Source organism: Maylandia zebra, linkage group LG14 (assembly GCF_041146795.1).
Source record: "Maylandia zebra isolate NMK-2024a linkage group LG14, Mzebra_GT3a, whole genome shotgun sequence".
Taxonomy (NCBI): Eukaryota; Metazoa; Chordata; class Actinopteri; order Cichliformes; family Cichlidae; genus Maylandia; species Maylandia zebra.
The window spans coordinates 39,472,289-39,487,851 of record NC_135180.1 but is presented as its reverse complement, the minus strand read 5'-3'; positions in this window follow the sequence as shown (position 1 = coordinate 39,487,851).

Here is a 15,563-nt window from a genome sequence, read left to right as displayed (position 1 = left end):
CGCCACTCACACATGACCCTACGCTGTGTCACTGCATCATTTCATGTCTGGCACTGATCACCACCTGCACTCATGTATATATCCTTCTACGTAGCACTCTTAATTCTTATTCTCATGTATATATCTAATGTATATCTCATGCACATATCTTTCTTTCTACATAGCACTTTAATTCTTATTGTTTGCACTGAAGCACCGCAGCAAATTCCTAATGTTGTAAACCTCAACATCTGGCAATAAACCCATTCTGATTCTGATTCTGATTCTGATTCGCTTCCGCTTATCCTTTTCAGGGTCGCGGGGGGCGCTGGAGCCTATCCCAGCTGTTATAGGGCGAGAGGCGGGGTACACCCTGGACAGGTCGCCAGTCTGTCGCAGGGCCAACACACAGGGACAGACAACCATTCACACTCACATTCACACCTAGTGGCAATTTGGATTATCCAATTAACCTATCCCCACAAGCTGCATGTCTTTGGACGGTGGGAGGAAGCCGGAGTACCCGGAGGGAACCCACGCAAACACGGGGGGAGAACATGCAAACTCCACACAGAAAGACCCCGGCCTGATGGTGGAATTGACCTCAGGACCTTCTTGCTGTGCAGCAACAGTGCTAACCACCGTACCATAAATTAATTATATAATACAAAAAACAACTATTTACTTTTCAACTTTTAACTATTTAATATTTCAGCCTTTTCCTTTTAAACAAATTTAAAGTGAAACAACACAAAACACTGCAAACCACAACACAATTAAATATAAATGAAAATATGAAAACAAAAAGAAGATGCACATTCTCTGTCATATGGAGCTGCATGAATAAACTTTCTGAATCCTTTATCATCTGCAACTGAAAATAGTTGTGTATGATTACTATACCTTTGTAATGTTGTTGTCCCTGCCTCTCTTTTTCTCTCTCTCCCTCCCGCTCTGTTCCTGTGCTACTGCCAGTGTAACTACCGCCCCTTCCCCCCTCTGCTCAGTGCAAGCACAAGGCTCGTGTGCGGAGTGAAGCGGAAAAAAGGGCGAGAGAGGGCGAGAGAAGGAAAAACCCCACAGTTCCCAATAAGGAGTCAGCTCGCGTTGTTCACTTCAAAGAGTCGGCTCTAAGAGCTGTTTCGTTCACAACCGACACATCACTAGATCACACCACTGACTCCGTTTAAATCATGTGGCCACACCTCACCAGAGCTCCACTATATGTCTGTCCCTCACATGTTAAATGTTAGCCCAGATGCTTTTCTGTCTCAGAAACTGATAAAACACACAAGGTCTTTGAGACCTTTTTTCAAAAGTCTTTCTGTTCATAAGCAATACTGTATTTTTGGAGTAAACATATGAATAAAGCATCTACAGTTGTTGTCAGACGTCTTTTTCCACTCATTGTAATGTCTGATTGATTGATTGATTGATTGAATCTTTATTTTTAACATGTTGAAAAAGTATAAAAAAAATAGAATTAAAAGAGACAAATGAACAAAGCAAACAAAAGGAAAACGAGCAACCACAACTCCAAATAACGTCCATGTTCAAAAAGGAGCAGGAAGAAGCATAAGCTTATTTAATCCCACCCCTTTTCCACTATCTAGTATCAGTAGACTACAGAAATACCTCCTCTCAATTACATTATATGCTATGTGTAATTTTTTTTTTTTTTTTTTTAAATATATACACATATATGTTTCTATCTATCCATACATACGTATATACACACATACGCACATATACACATTTTCAATAACCCCATTAACACCTCAAGGATACACAGCCTACAATTATATAGATGGCGCCGGTGAGGTCGGCTGCCGTCACGACTGCTCCGACCACTTTTTCTTTGTCTTTGTTTTTTAAGTTAGTTTTCAGCGTTTCTAAATCGGCAAAATCATCACCACTGGGTACATTAGGTATGACAGTGACACTCTTGTTTCTATTGGTATACAATGTACTCACAATTCGAAGTTTTTAACTCCGGATCCGAGCTGGCCGAGTGAGATCTCGAGGGAGAACAAAGGGAAGCGGCGGCGGCCTAGAGGGAAGCGAGCCGGCGTCAGGAACAGGCTGAGAGCTCGTGCACACCGCACACCTCTGCCTAGCATCCTGCTCGCCAACGTCCAGTCACTGGAGAACAAGCTTGACGACCTCAGGGCCAGGATAAAGTTCCAGAGAGACATTCGGGACTGCAATCTCCTCTGCTTCACCGAGACATGGCTGAACCCAGCGGTGCCGGACCACGCCATCCAGCCGGCCGAGTTCTTCTCGGTTCACCGCATGGACAGGACACGGGACTCGGGGAAGTCAAGGGGAGGCGGCGTGTGTTTAATGGTGAACAACAACTGGTGCAACAGTGCGAACGTTGTTCCTCTCACACGCTCCTGCACACCAAATCTGGAACTACTGTCCATCATGTGTCGTCCTTTTTATCTACCTCGGGAATTTACATCGGTCATTGTAAGTGCCGTTTATATTCCACCACAAGCGGACACGGTCACCGCCTTATGCGAGCTGCATGAGGCACTCACACAGCACCAGACACAACACCGGGACGCTGCGCTTATTGTGACGGGGGACTTTAATAGCGCCAACCTCAAACGCGCAGCGCCGAACTTTTATCAACACATCACCTGCCCCAGCAGAGGTGAAAGGACACTGGACCACTGCTACACTACGGTCAAGGACGGCTACAAGGCACAATCCCGCCCCCCGTTTGGCAAATCTGATCACGCCGCCATCTTCCTCATGCCAAAATACAAACAAAGGCTGAAACAGGAAGTTCCGGTTCAGAGGAAGGTCGCGCGCTGGACGGATCAATCGGTGGCCGCGTTACAGGACGCACTCGATGACGCAGACTGGGGCATGTTCAGAAACAGCTCCGACGATGACGTCAACGTGTTTACGGAAGCGGTTGTGGGATTCATCGGGAAACTAGCGGATGATACCGTGGAGACAAAGACTATCACAACGTTTCCCAACCAGAAGCCGTGGGTGGATAAAACCATCCGCGACGCTCTGAGATCCCGCACCGCTGCCTACAACACGGGACTCATGACGGGGGACATGGACCCGTACAAAGCCGCGTCATATAACGTGCGGAGGGCGGTGAAAGAGGCGAAGCAGCGCTACGGGAGGAAACTAGAGTCACAACTCCAACAGAGGGACTCTAGGAGCCTGTGGCGGGGACTAAGGACAATAACGGACTATAAAGCACCAACAACCGGTATGACGAACGCGGCCGTGACTCTGGCAGACGAGCTGAACACTTTCTATGCTCGCTTCGAGGCTCCAGCTAAGGTCTCCAACAATGCTAGTGTTAGCGGCGCTAACGGCTGCAGACAGGAAGATACTGCCAGCACCGGAAACGTGCTCGTCATCTCCGAGCATGAAGTAAGGAGAGCCTTCAAGAGAGTGAACACCAGGAAAGCAGCAGGACCAGACGGCATCCCAGGTCGTATCCTAAGAGACTGCGCATACCAGCTAGCTCCTGTGTTCACTGAGATATTCAACATCTCTTTATCTCAGTCGGTGATCCCCACATGCTTCAAAGAGTCCATCATTGTTCCTGTCCCGAAGAAACCCCACCCTGCTTCTCTCAATGACTATCGCCCTGTAGCCCTCACCTCAGTAGTGATGAAGTGCTTTGAACGCCTGGTCAGAGACTTCATCATTTCTTCACTACCAGACACACTGGACCCACTACAGTTCGCTTACCGTCCAAATCGTTCCACAGACGATGCCATCTCTCATCTCCTCCACACATCACTCACTCACTTGGACACTAGAAGGGGGAATTATGTTAAAATGCTCTTCATAGACTACAGCTCTGCATTTAACACCATAATTCCCTCCACACTCACCACCAAGCTGGAGCATCTGGGACTCAGCTCATCTATGTGTCAGTGGATCTCCAACTTCCTAACTGGCAGACCACAGGCAGTAAGGATGGGCGGACATGTCTCAGCCTCCACCACTCTCAGCACTGGAGCCCCCCAGGGGTGTGTTCTGAGCCCCCTGCTGTACTCTTTGTACACATATGACTGTGTGGCCACTACCAGCTCCACCACCATCATCAAGTTTGCTGACGACACCGTCGTGGTGGGCCTGATCTCTGATAACAACGAGACGGCCTACCTGAAGGAGATTAGGAATCTGGAGAACTGGTGCCAGAGGAACAACCTCCTTCTAAACGTCAGTAAGACAAAGGAGCTGATAGTGGACTTCAGCACTAAGCAGGAGAGGAACTACCAGACCCCCGTCATCAACGAGTGCCCAGTGGAGAGAGTGGACAGCTTCAAATACCTCGGAGTTCACATCACGCAGGACCTGTCATGGTCCTGTCACATCAACACCGTGGTGAAAAAGGCCCGACAGCGTCTCTACCACCTCAGACGCTTGAGAGACTTCCAACTGCCCTCCAAGGTGCTCAGGAACTTTTACTCGTGCACCATAGAGAGCATCCTGACGGGAAACATCTTAACCTGGTTCGGGAACAGCACCATGCAGGACAGACGAGCTCTACAGAGGGTTGTGCGGTCAGCTGAGCGCACCATCCGCTCCGAGCTCCCTGACCTGCACTCAATCTACAGCAGGCGGTGCTGGACCAAGGCCAGGAAGATCGTGAAGGACCTCAGCCATCCCAACAACAGACTGTTCTCTCTGCTGAGGTCAGGAAAGCGATTTCGCTCCCTGAAGACCAACACAGAGAGACTGAGGAGGAGCTTCTTCCTGCAGGCGATACGGTCTCTCAATCACACCACCACACAGTACTGACCCACACATACAGTTCTTACACACTGTTATGACCCAGTGATGTGTTTGTTGGTGTTGTGCCTCCCACCGGAGGATGGTGGCGGTATTTTCCCTTTTTTCTCTCCTAGGAGGTGGACACCTGGGCGTGGCTGCTAGGTATCTGGGTGGAGTCTCTACACACCTTCCGACTGGATAATTGATGGACCACCTCCAGTACTTAACGTCCGGATGACAGTCACCTGGGAGTGCTGTTTGGAACCCCGTTGACTCGGTCACGGGGTTGTGTGTTGTGTCATTGTAGTGCAGGCTGGAGTATTCACGTGTACCTCTAGCCTTGCCATGTAAATAATTGTAAATAAGTTAACCAGTGGCGGTCACTTTTTTGTTCCTTTGCTGTATAACTTTCACTGTCGCAGCCTAGTAGGCGTGAGAAGCCGTTTTCTTTTGTTGAACAAGTTTTCTCCTGTTTTTCGTTAGATAGTTAGGTAAGTGACTTGTCTTTTGTTTTGGCTTCTTTTTATTTTGGTGTAGGGAAGACTAGGGATTGTTTTATAGGGAGTTTTGTTTATTGTTTTGGCATTGCTCACTGCTGATGAAAATAAATGGCTGCTTAAATACTTAAAAAAGGTGTCGTTGTTGGGGTTTGTGCGTGGGTGGGAAGTGAGTGGGGCAAACTATTTGTTACGTTTATTTTCTTGCCGGGACCAGAACGTAACATATTGGGGGCTCGTCCCTTTGGTGGTTCTTTTTGTGGCTTGTTTTCTTGGTTGGCGGTTTTTTCTTGTGTGGGGGGTGTGTGTGTGTGTGTGTGTTAGGATGGAGTTTAAGTTGGAGGACTTCACTCTGAGCCCGTCTGCGGAGAAGTTGGACAGGTGTAAAAAGGCTGACCTCTTGCTTGTTGCTGAATTCTTTGATGTGACTGTGCCGTTGACTGCGAAGAAGAAAGAGCTTAGGGAGCTCCTGTGTGTCCAGTTGACGGACAGGGGGTTGTTTGGTGAGCCGGGTCCTGCAGGGGGGGTTGAGCTGGGGGCTGTTGCTGGTGTTTCTGCCCCACTGAAAAATCTCCCTTTTCCACCTAGCCCTTCTGTGGAGGAGCTGCGGGTAACGCTGCGCATTAAGGAGGTGGAGCTAAAGAAACAGCAGTTGGAGGTGGACGCTATGCACTTGAGGATCAGGGCTCTGGAGGTAGAGAGGGGAGCCTCTGTGTCTGCCAGTCCTCCTGTACCTCGGTTAGCCCCGCAGTCACCATCCCCGCAGGTACCCTCCCCGGAGTCATCATCCCCGCAGTCGCCATCTCCGCAGCCACCGGCCCCGATGCCAGGTGGTGGCTTTGATGTGAGTAAACAAATCAAAATGGTGCCGGCGTTTCGGGAAACTGAGGTGGATTCGTATTTCACGGTGTTTGAACGTATCGCAGGTGCGCTGCACTGGCCAAAGGATGTGTGGTCTCTTTTACTCCAATGTAGATTGGTGGGGAAAGCTCAAGAGGTATGCACCGCTCTTTCTCTGGAGGACAGTTTTGACTATGATACGGTGAAGGCTGCTGTCCTGCGCGCTTACGAGCTTGTGCCAGAGGCTTACAGGCAGAGATTTAGGGATGGGAAAAAATCCGCCAACCAGACCTATGTGGAGTTTGCCAGAGAAAAGAAAACTCTGTTTGATAAGTGGTGTCATGCTACAGAAATAAAAACCTTGGAAGACCTGCGTGAGTTGGTGACGTTAGAAGAGTTTAAGAATCAACTACCAGACACTGTGGTAACCTACTTAAACGAACAGAAGGTTACGACTCTCGCCGCTGCTGCTATACGGGCTGATGAGTTTGTGTTGACACATAAAGTGGTGTTTTCGGCTCCTGCTCACGGTTTTCCGTCTTCCAGTAGCCCGCCCAGATGGTCTCCAAGGGGCACCCGCCGTGCCATCCCCTCATCCATTGAGAACCGCGTGTTTTTTTTGCCATGAGCAGGGACACCTTATTGCGGTTTGCCCTGCTCTGAAGAGAAAAGAAATGACCAGGGAGGGTACATCTCCTTCCCCAATAAACCTTCTACAGACAAACTCTCCTACTTGGGGGGAGGTGATGGCACCCGAAAATGATAAAGTAGATAAGGAGTTTAAGCCGTTTGTGTCAAACGGCTTTGTTTCCTTGATAGGAGAAGATCGGCGGACTCCTGTCAGTATTTTGCGAGACACTGGTGCGAAACAGTCGCTCATTCGTGAGGGGGTCTTACCGTTTTCAGCTCAATCCTGTTGTGGGGCGGATGTGTTAGCCTGGGGAGTTAGGATGTGTGTAATACGGGTTCCTTTACACTTGGTGCAGCTTTCGTCTCAGTTTTTGTCTGGTGAGGTTAAGCTTGGGGTGCGACCCCAGTTACCGGTTGCAGGTATTGACATCATCTTGGGAAACGATCTAGCTGGCGGCACAGTTTTTCCGTCGCCAGAAGTAGTCAATATACCACTTACAGATAACAGTGGTTTCGATCGTGCCACATCAAAGGCTGTTCAAACCGTCAGTGTAAAGACATTTAGGCAGAGGAGAGGTGCGAGTGGATCCCAGCAACAGCAGCAGCAGAATAGGAGGCAGCCCAAGGGGACGAGAAGAACAAATATTCAAACCACAAGGGTCGCTGAAGCCACCATGCAATCAGACCCAAGTAGATTCACTTTTCGGGCCAGTCAGCAGCAAACTGCTGAAACCAGGCCACCTGCTAGAAAAAGACAAGGACCTCGACGGCATAGGGACCGCAGAAGAGGCCAGCTGATGGTGGCTAATGCTCCATCTCCCACCCTTAAATTTGACACAGACTTTGATTTTGATTCCTCCAACGCGCAATTCATTAAGGAGGCGCTTGAGAAGAAGTTACAGGAGGGGCTGAATCTAAAAGATGGGAATTCTGAGGGAAGGGAAAAGGAGGGGTTGCAGCTGAGTTCAGGGGAGGATCATTTTGGTCCAAAGTGCTACTATGACAAAGCAAAGTTTTTCTTTGACAACATCTCATCTGATAATGGGCTCAGACTGACGTGGGCAGAGGAGCGAAAGCGCAATCTGGAGACTTTTGGTGTCCCTGGGCGGTTCCTGAGGGGCCAAGGATTCAGAGGTGGACGCCAGTGTTTTGGGGGCGGGTGCAGTGCTCGTGCAGGAGGATGAAAATGGCATTGACCACCCAGTCTGTTTCTTTTCTAGAACATTTCTAAAACAGCAACCAGCGCCTCATGCGTTGGTCCTTACTCCTACAGGATTTCAACATTGAGATCCGATATATAAGAGCTTAGAGAATGTTATGGCTGATGCCCTCTCTAGGTCGTAAATCAAACATCTTTGTGTGGGGTTGGATGTTTGATTTTTTTTGGGTGGGGGAAACTGTTATGACCCAGTGATGTGTTTGTTGGTGTTGTGCCTCCCACCGGAGGATGGTGGCGGTATTTTCCCTTTTTTCTCTCCTAGGAGGTGGACACCTGGGCGTGGCTGCTAGGTATCTGGGTGGAGTCTCTACACACCTTCCGACTGGATAATTGATGGACCACCTCCAGTACTTAACGTCCGGATGACAGTCACCTGGGAGTGCTGTTTGGAACCCCGTTGACTCGGTCACGGGGTTGTGTGTTGTGTCATTGTAGTGCAGGCTGGAGTATTCACGTGTACCTCTAGCCTTGCCATGTAAATAATTGTAAATAAGTTAACCAGTGGCGGTCACTTTTTTGTTCCTTTGCTGTATAACTTTCACTGTCGCAGCCTAGTAGGCGTGAGAAGCCGTTTTCTTTTGTTGAACAAGTTTTCTCCTGTTTTTCGTTAGATAGTTAGGTAAGTGACTTGTCTTTTGTTTTGGCTTCTTTTTATTTTGGTGTAGGGAAGACTAGGGATTGTTTTATAGGGAGTTTTGTTTATTGTTTTGGCATTGCTCACTGCTGATGAAAATAAATGGCTGCTTAAATACTTAAAAAAGGTGTCGTTGTTGGGGTTTGTGCGTGGGTGGGAAGTGAGTGGGGCAAACTATTTGTTACGTTTATTTTCTTGCCGGGACCAGAACGTAACATATTGGGGGCTCGTCCCTTTGGTGGTTCTTTTTGTGGCTTGTTTTCTTGGTTGGCGGTTTTTTCTTGTGTGGGGGGTGTGTGTGTGTGTGTGTGTTAGGATGGAGTTTAAGTTGGAGGACTTCACTCTGAGCCCGTCTGCGGAGAAGTTGGACAGGTGTAAAAAGGCTGACCTCTTGCTTGTTGCTGAATTCTTTGATGTGACTGTGCCGTTGACTGCGAAGAAGAAAGAGCTTAGGGAGCTCCTGTGTGTCCAGTTGACGGACAGGGGGTTGTTTGGTGAGCCGGGTCCTGCAGGGGGGGTTGAGCTGGGGGCTGTTGCTGGTGTTTCTGCCCCACTGAAAAATCTCCCTTTTCCACCTAGCCCTTCTGTGGAGGAGCTGCGGGTAACGCTGCGCATTAAGGAGGTGGAGCTAAAGAAACAGCAGTTGGAGGTGGACGCTATGCACTTGAGGATCAGGGCTCTGGAGGTAGAGAGGGGAGCCTCTGTGTCTGCCAGTCCTCCTGTACCTCGGTTAGCCCCGCAGTCACCATCCCCGCAGGTACCCTCCCCGGAGTCATCATCCCCGCAGTCGCCATCTCCGCAGCCACCGGCCCCGATGCCAGGTGGTGGCTTTGATGTGAGTAAACAAATCAAAATGGTGCCGGCGTTTCGGGAAACTGAGGTGGATTCGTATTTCACGGTGTTTGAACGTATCGCAGGTGCGCTGCACTGGCCAAAGGATGTGTGGTCTCTTTTACTCCAATGTAGATTGGTGGGGAAAGCTCAAGAGGTATGCACCGCTCTTTCTCTGGAGGACAGTTTTGACTATGATACGGTGAAGGCTGCTGTCCTGCGCGCTTACGAGCTTGTGCCAGAGGCTTACAGGCAGAGATTTAGGGATGGGAAAAAATCCGCCAACCAGACCTATGTGGAGTTTGCCAGAGAAAAGAAAACTCTGTTTGATAAGTGGTGTCATGCTACAGAAATAAAAACCTTGGAAGACCTGCGTGAGTTGGTGACGTTAGAAGAGTTTAAGAATCAACTACCAGACACTGTGGTAACCTACTTAAACGAACAGAAGGTTACGACTCTCGCCGCTGCTGCTATACGGGCTGATGAGTTTGTGTTGACACATAAAGTGGTGTTTTCGGCTCCTGCTCACGGTTTTCCGTCTTCCAGTAGCCCGCCCAGATGGTCTCCAAGGGGCACCCGCCGTGCCATCCCCTCATCCATTGAGAACCGCGTGTTTTTTTTGCCATGAGCAGGGACACCTTATTGCGGTTTGCCCTGCTCTGAAGAGAAAAGAAATGACCAGGGAGGGTACATCTCCTTCCCCAATAAACCTTCTACAGACAAACTCTCCTACTTGGGGGGAGGTGATGGCACCCGAAAATGATAAAGTAGATAAGGAGTTTAAGCCGTTTGTGTCAAACGGCTTTGTTTCCTTGATAGGAGAAGATCGGCGGACTCCTGTCAGTATTTTGCGAGACACTGGTGCGAAACAGTCGCTCATTCGTGAGGGGGTCTTACCGTTTTCAGCTCAATCCTGTTGTGGGGCGGATGTGTTAGCCTGGGGAGTTAGGATGTGTGTAATACGGGTTCCTTTACACTTGGTGCAGCTTTCGTCTCAGTTTTTGTCTGGTGAGGTTAAGCTTGGGGTGCGACCCCAGTTACCGGTTGCAGGTATTGACATCATCTTGGGAAACGATCTAGCTGGCGGCACAGTTTTTCCGTCGCCAGAAGTAGTCAATATACCACTTACAGATAACAGTGGTTTCGATCGTGCCACATCAAAGGCTGTTCAAACCGTCAGTGTAAAGACATTTAGGCAGAGGAGAGGTGCGAGTGGATCCCAGCAACAGCAGCAGCAGAATAGGAGGCAGCCCAAGGGGACGAGAAGAACAAATATTCAAACCACAAGGGTCGCTGAAGCCACCATGCAATCAGACCCAAGTAGATTCACTTTTCGGGCCAGTCAGCAGCAAACTGCTGAAACCAGGCCACCTGCTAGAAAAAGACAAGGACCTCGACGGCATAGGGACCGCAGAAGAGGCCAGCTGATGGTGGCTAATGCTCCATCTCCCACCCTTAAATTTGACACAGACTTTGATTTTGATTCCTCCAACGCGCAATTCATTAAGGAGGCGCTTGAGAAGAAGTTACAGGAGGGGCTGAATCTAAAAGATGGGAATTCTGAGGGAAGGGAAAAGGAGGGGTTGCAGCTGAGTTCAGGGGAGGATCATTTTGGTCCAAAGTGCTACTATGACAAAGCAAAGTTTTTCTTTGACAACATCTCATCTGATAATGGGCTCAGACTGACGTGGGCAGAGGAGCGAAAGCGCAATCTGGAGACTTTTGGTGTCCCTGGGCGGTTCCTGAGGGGCCAAGGATTCAGAGGTGGACGCCAGTGTTTTGGGGGCGGGTGCAGTGCTCGTGCAGGAGGATGAAAATGGCATTGACCACCCAGTCTGTTTCTTTTCTAGAACATTTCTAAAACAGCAACCAGCGCCTCATGCGTTGGTCCTTACTCCTACAGGATTTCAACATTGAGATCCGATATATAAGAGCTTAGAGAATGTTATGGCTGATGCCCTCTCTAGGTCGTAAATCAAACATCTTTGTGTGGGGTTGGATGTTTGATTTTTTTTGGGTGGGGGAAACTGTTATGACCCAGTGATGTGTTTGTTGGTGTTGTGCCTCCCACCGGAGGATGGTGGCGGTATTTTCCCTTTTTTCTCTCCTAGGAGGTGGACACCTGGGCGTGGCTGCTAGGTATCTGGGTGGAGTCTCTACACACCTTCCGACTGGATAATTGATGGACCACCTCCAGTACTTAACGTCCGGATGACAGTCACCTGGGAGTGCTGTTTGGAACCCCGTTGACTCGGTCACGGGGTTGTGTGTTGTGTCATTGTAGTGCAGGCTGGAGTATTCACGTGTACCTCTAGCCTTGCCATGTAAATAATTGTAAATAAGTTAACCAGTGGCGGTCACTTTTTTGTTCCTTTGCTGTATAACTTTCACTGTCGCAGCCTAGTAGGCGTGAGAAGCCGTTTTCTTTTGTTGAACAAGTTTTCTCCTGTTTTTCGTTAGATAGTTAGGTAAGTGACTTGTCTTTTGTTTTGGCTTCTTTTTATTTTGGTGTAGGGAAGACTAGGGATTGTTTTATAGGGAGTTTTGTTTATTGTTTTGGCATTGCTCACTGCTGATGAAAATAAATGGCTGCTTAAATACTTAAAAAAGGTGTCGTTGTTGGGGTTTGTGCGTGGGTGGGAAGTGAGTGGGGCAAACTATTTGTTACGTTTATTTTCTTGCCGGGACCAGAACGTAACAACACACACTGGACTTTCTGGACTTTGTTTTTGCACAACACTGGTCACTATATTCTTCATTTCCAGTTAATACTTGTACAGCTGCTGTTATTGTGTATATATTTATTTATATTTCTTCATACATTCTTATATAGTTCTATATTGTGTATTTTGTTGTACAGTTATTTTATTTTCAACTTTAATTTATATATTTTATCTTATTCTTCCCAGTTAAATTTACCCTTCATTCTAATTTGTGTTGTACAGTTATTTCATTTTTAACCTTAATTTATATTTTATTCCTTCCTAGTTAAATTTACCCTTTTTAATTTTTCATATTTATTTCCTATCTTATTCATAGCCTTTTCCTTTTTTGTTCTCTTTAGGTCACGAGCAGTTGTCCAAGCATTTCACTACATATCGTACTGTGTATGACTGTGTACGTGACAAATAAAATTTGAATTTGATTTTGATTTTATTTGATATATATATATATATATATATATACCCATACCAACAAACCCGTGCATGCGCACACACATGAAAATATTAGACAAGAACACCCTATCAAATCTCTACCTTTTCCCTGTACCCTGTAAAAACCATATCCTTAAACCGCTTTTTAAACTGTGCCATGCTTGGACATTGCTTCATATCTTTACTTAGTCTGTTCCACAGCTTCACTCCACACACAGAGATGCAAAAACTTTTTAATGTTGTACTGATACGAGGATGTTTTAAATTTAATTCCCCCCTCAAATTGTATCCCCGTTCCCTTTTAGAAAACATTTTTAGAATATTGTCAGGAAGCAGGTTATTTATTGCTTTATATATAATTTGTGCTGTGAGAAAATGAACCAGATCTGTGAATTTTAGAATTTTTGATTTTAAGAATAGTGGAGTAATGTCAGAGTAATTTTGGACTTTTAATGATGTATTTGGCCTGTTCTTTTCCCTGGCTGCAATGATTGTACACTATACATCTTTAAATGTATTTTCTCTGTTCCACACACGTGCAAAGTCAAATACTTTAATATTTAAGTATGAGCCCAATGAGCTGAATGACTTCCGACCGGTGGCACTGACGTCACATCTTATGAAGACTCTAGAGCGGCTCTTCCTCAACCTCCTCCGACCACAGGTACAACATGCCCAGGACCCACTACAGTTCGCCTACAAGGCGGGTGTCGGAGTGGAGGATGCCATCCTGTACCTCCTACACAGAGCCCACTCACACCTGGATGAGGGAAAAGGCACGGTCAGGATCCTGTTTCTTGACTTTTCCAGTGCCTTTAATACCATCCGGCCCTGTATGCTTCAGGAAAAACTGAACAGGATGGAGGTGGACCCCTGCCTGGTGGCTTGGATCTCCGACTACCTCACCGACAGACCACAGTACGTCAGGCTGAAGGACATCACGTCTGACACAGTGGTCAGCAGCACAGGAGCACCACAGGGAACTGTGCTGTCCCCTCTTCTCTTCACCCTGTACACCTCTGACTTCTGCTACAACTCTGAATTATGCCACATTCAGAAGTTTGCAGATGACACAGCCATCATGGGGTGTATCTGGGATGATCAGGAAGAGGAGTACAGAAGTCTGGTGAGGAACTTTGTCGCATGGAGTCACACAAACCACCTGCAACTCAACACCTCAAAGACTAAGGAACTGGTTGTGGACTTCGGGAGGTCTAGAGCAGGTCCACTGCCGGTTCAGATAGAGGGGGAGGAGGTGGAGGTGGTCAACAAGTACAAGTACCTCGGGCTGTGGGTGGACAATAAACTGGACTGGTCATGCAACACAGAGCACCTGTATAAAAAAGCCCAAAGCCGACTGTACTTCCTCAGGAGGCTGAGGTCTTTTAACATCTGCAGGAAGCTCCTGAGGATGTTTTACCAGTCGGTGGTTGCTGGAGTACTTTTCTATGCTGTGGTGTGCTGGGGGAGCAGCACAGCAAAGAGGGACTCATCCAGGCTGGAGAAACTGATCAGGAGGGCTAGCTCTGTGGTCGGCATGAAGCTGGACACTCTGGTGACAGTGGCAGAGAAAAGGACATTAAAGAAGCTGCTGGACATTATGAACAATGCTGGGCATCCTCTGCACACGGCCATTAACAATCAGAAGAGTCTGTTCAGTGACAGGTTGCTTCTCCCAAAGACAAGAACTAACAGACTTAAAAACTCCTTTGTCCCACACGCCATCAGACTGTTTAACTCCTCTCTGGAGGGGAGAGGGAGGGGAGACAGGAGGACAAAGGAGGGGGGAACAACTAAGCTGTAGTGCCTCTTCACTGTGCAATATTCGCAGTATTTATTTTCTTATATTCGACTGCAATAATCACTGTGCAATAGACTCACTCAAATGTGCAATCCTATTTATCCATATTATATATTCTGTATTTAGCTTCTTTAGGCCAACATTTAGCTTCTGAGATGGCTTTATGGCTTCTTTAGCCCCGGGGAGCCGCGCTCCCTGAGCCTGGTTCTCAGGGAGGGGCGGAAGAAAAAGAGCAATACAATAAACAACATCACGATGATATATGGGAATATGACAGTAAATACTAAATATTAAACATTATTGTGCAGCACATAAGATCAACAGAACACAGTGTGCTTTGAGGTAGGAGCCAAAAAGGGTGTAGTTTGTGGGTGTGATCACCCGTGTGTACACCTGTGAGCATGGACGCGCTTGTTTTTTGTTTTTTAAAAGGTTCCTTCATGTAATGATCTGCTAGAGGGTGTGGGGGGGCCACAGCCCCGTCCTCCAGGGCATGAAGCAGGTATGGAGGAGATCAAAACTCCAGACATCCAGAGGCCCCCAGAACACAAGAGACCAAGGAAGACCAACAGAGGGGCAGCTGCGCCACTGTCCCAGAAAGAGCTGAGGAGAGTCCCAGATGAGGGCTCACTCAGCAGCCGCGGAGCAGAAGCCAGGGGGAGTTGCAGTGACGTGCCCGTGAGCTCCGCCGGCAGCCAGCCGTGCCTGAGTGACCGAGCCCCAGGCCGAGAGGCCGGGGGCACCCCACCTCCGAAGTGGCCCGAGCGAGCCCCAGGCTCCAGGCCCCGATAAGCGGCCGCAAAGGAGTGAGCCGGTGTGTACCTGGACACCCATCCCCGGACACAAAGAACCACCAACGCACCGACACCTGAGGGAGTCCGCCACTGGCAGGGGAAGTGGTGGTGGGTGGAGATAGGCCTCCAAACCTTGGAGGGCCTGAGATGTCCCCAGAGAGGTGGCGTCTGATACCCAGCCTGACATATAGACACAGACATACAGGCACACACAGATACAAACATCCATTCCCACCCTCATGCTCTCATATGCACTTACTCCACACTCAACCAACGTGGAGACAGACATAAAGAGACGCTGTACACACAATCACACTCTGCGATTGTGTCTGTGAATCCACTGTGAGCTCTCCCTGCTGTCCTCCCTTTGTCCCTCCCCTCCCCACTTTGTGTTGTGTCACACCCCCCCAGGGGTGTGTTCT